Source organism: Elephantulus edwardii, unplaced genomic scaffold, assembly GCF_000299155.1.
Source record: "Elephantulus edwardii isolate Elephantulus edwardi_28Jun2011 unplaced genomic scaffold, EleEdw1.0 scaffold00361, whole genome shotgun sequence".
NCBI lineage: Eukaryota > Metazoa > Chordata > Mammalia > Macroscelidea > Macroscelididae > Elephantulus > Elephantulus edwardii.
Window position 1 is genome coordinate 306,456 of NW_006400111.1, and position 2,858 is coordinate 309,313.

The 2,858-nt window shown below is 40.3% G+C and overlaps 1 protein-coding gene across 2 annotated transcripts in view; it reads left to right on the forward strand.

Annotated features, from left to right (window-relative positions):
• PRKCB (protein kinase C, beta) overlaps positions 1–2,858 on the forward strand; it is a 553,123-nt gene that overhangs the window by 244,369 nt on the left and 305,896 nt on the right. The window lies entirely within an intron of this gene.

Sequence of the window (2,858 nt, forward strand, 5' to 3'; positions counted from 1 at the left end):
TCCCACACCAACTCCCACCCCAACCCAAACCGTACCCAACACAAAACACTACTGTTGGGTCAGATCTGATTATAGAACAGAATAGAATGCCCTAGTGTGTTTCCAAGGCTGTCAATCTTTACGGGAGCAGATTGCCACAACTTTCTCCTTCCTGCCTCTGGTGGGTTTGAACTGCTTTATCTTTTGTTTCGCAGCCAGGTATGTAACTACTGCTGCAATATTTTATTTTTTTTTGTGATTATTATTTTTTCTTTCTTGCAATTCGTTTAAAAAATTTTTACACTGGTTTGCCCACAAAGTTTGTATACATTGCCCCTTACATCGAATCCCCCACCTCCCCAGCTCAACCCCCTCCACCCATCAAACCAAAACGTATGATCCCATGATTACTGCCCCCCCACCCCCCCCTTAGATCCTCATACATGTTTTCCTAGTTATCTATTTCTACAGTAATGGTATTTTACAGAATTTGTCTTTATGGGACTGAGTTAGTTCATTTAGCATAATATTTTCTAGTCCCTCCCAAGTTGTTGTTGTTGTTGTGTGCCGTTGAGTCGTTTGTGACTCATAGCGACCCTATGTACAACAACCCTAAACCCTGCTCTATCCTGTGCCCATCACATGGCCTCTGACACACCCATCACAATTACCCCAGTCACTGAATCAATCCACCTCATAGAGGGTCTTCCCCTCCTGCGCTGTCCCTCCACCTTACCAAGCATGATGTCCCTCTCCAAGGACCTGTCTCTCCTTACAACATGTCCAAAGTATGTCAGACGAAGCCCCAGAATCCTTGCCTCCAAGGAGTAGCCTGGTTTAACCCTCTCTAGGATGAATCTGTTTGTTTAGGTAGTAATTTTCAAAATCATTGCTCCTACGTGCTGCATAGTATTCCGTCATGTGAATGTACCATAATTTCTCAAGCTGTTCAATTGTGGTTGGACATCTGGGCTTTTTCCATGTTCTAGTGATGGTGAATAACGCTGCTATGAACATTGCACTAATAAAGTTCTTCAAGGGAGGAATTGTTACTTGGTTTCTGTGAGGTCCAGCATTGCTCAATTGTCCACTTTTTTTTTCTTCTTTGTTGCACTCATGTGGAATTTTTATGTTGGCCAAGCAGTCATTTGAATAGAAGGAGAGAACTTTCAGACAAGACCAAGCAATCATAGATTGTCCACGTTTTAAAAAAATATTCTAATGCCTAAATGCAGGCATATTTTCTTTTCTTCTTCAATCACTGGGTGGTTGTAAATATCATGGGTACAAACTAGATTCATACGGTTGCAGGATGCCAGCCTTTAGTGTCTGAGAGGAAAATGAGTTAGTGAGTGTTGAGTGAGGCATCTGGGAATTCCTGGCTTTTACGGGCACCCCAGGGAGCTCTGGTGGTGTACTCCGGAGGAAGTTAGACTGCCAATCTGATCAAAATATTCTTTAGAGAAAAGAACCTGTTTGTTTCCTTACAGTACTAGTTTTACAGGGACAAGCAAATTAGGAGGTAGAAGTATTCACATTGTGTTTTCTAATCATTCCCATGCATTGTGTTTTAGAAAATTAATCACTCTTGAACTATACCCACCACTACTCTGTCTTTCCAGATCCTGTCTTCAAATCTTACCAATTTCTTTTATCAACTTCTTCCACCCACCAAATTGTGGGACGCTATAATATGTCCCCTGCCCATCCTTAAAGAACAAACATATTTGCCTTGGAAAGAGTGCAACCAGGGTGCTTTTCCGAGAGCAAGATGGTGAAACTCCATCTCACATACTTTGAGCCTGTTAGTCAGGAGAGACTGGACTTGGGAAAAGATATCATGCTGGGAAAGGTGGAGGGTCAGTGAAAGAGGGGGAGACCCTCAATGAGATAGATTGACACAGTGACTATAACCATGAACTTGAGCTGGGAGAAATATACAGGAGAGCGCAAGGTTCATATCTCTTGTTCATAGGGTCGCTCTGAATAGTAGTGGACTAGGTGGCATCGAATAACAACTACTTTCTTTACAGAGCTTTATTTAACAGGAACTTGGGTTTGCAGAACTTCTCAGAAACGTGTTGTGTAAAACAAGTGCTGTCACCTATCCACTGTCCAAACTCTCTTTCTACAGTCTCTTTCCTGTAAAATATGCACAAGTCACAATCATGACATTTGGTTATCTATTCCTCCTCGGTAGAATGGGTTATTTCTGTGGCTGATTGGGAGACTGCCTTTCAATGGCTGGTATGTTCCTCCCCTCCTTTTTGAAATTGTGACACACACACACACACACACACACAACACACACACACACACACACACACCACATGCTAATTCAGCAGTTTCAACTTGTATAATTAAGTAACATGTTCTTTAAGTTGTGTGACCATTATTACGATCCTTTCCAAGTTATTAACAAAAGCTCAGTGCTTCCGAAGCAAACTCTCCTTTATCTCTCTGATTTTGATTCTTGGAGTCTTCCTGTGAGGCTTGTGAGGCCATAATTATTTAAAATTAATTTATTTTGTTGAGAATGTACAACTTCTACACATACAGCTCAACAAATCTCACCTATACAGCGGAGTGACACTGATTACATTCTTCGGGTTATACAATTCTTCTTCTTTTCCGAATTGTTCCTCCTTTATTAACTCATTTATAAACTCACTTGTACCTAAGTTTCCTATCTAATTGTATAGGCTGCTCTTGCCAGCTTAATACTGTATAGTTAATTCTTAAATGAGTATAATGTTTAAGGCAGACATTTTATACTAGTTAAGCTAAAATATTATTTGGCTATCAGAAGTCCTTCTGGGATATTTTAAGATTATCATAAGGCAACAATGTTTTTTTTTTCTTTTTTTTATTAAATTTTA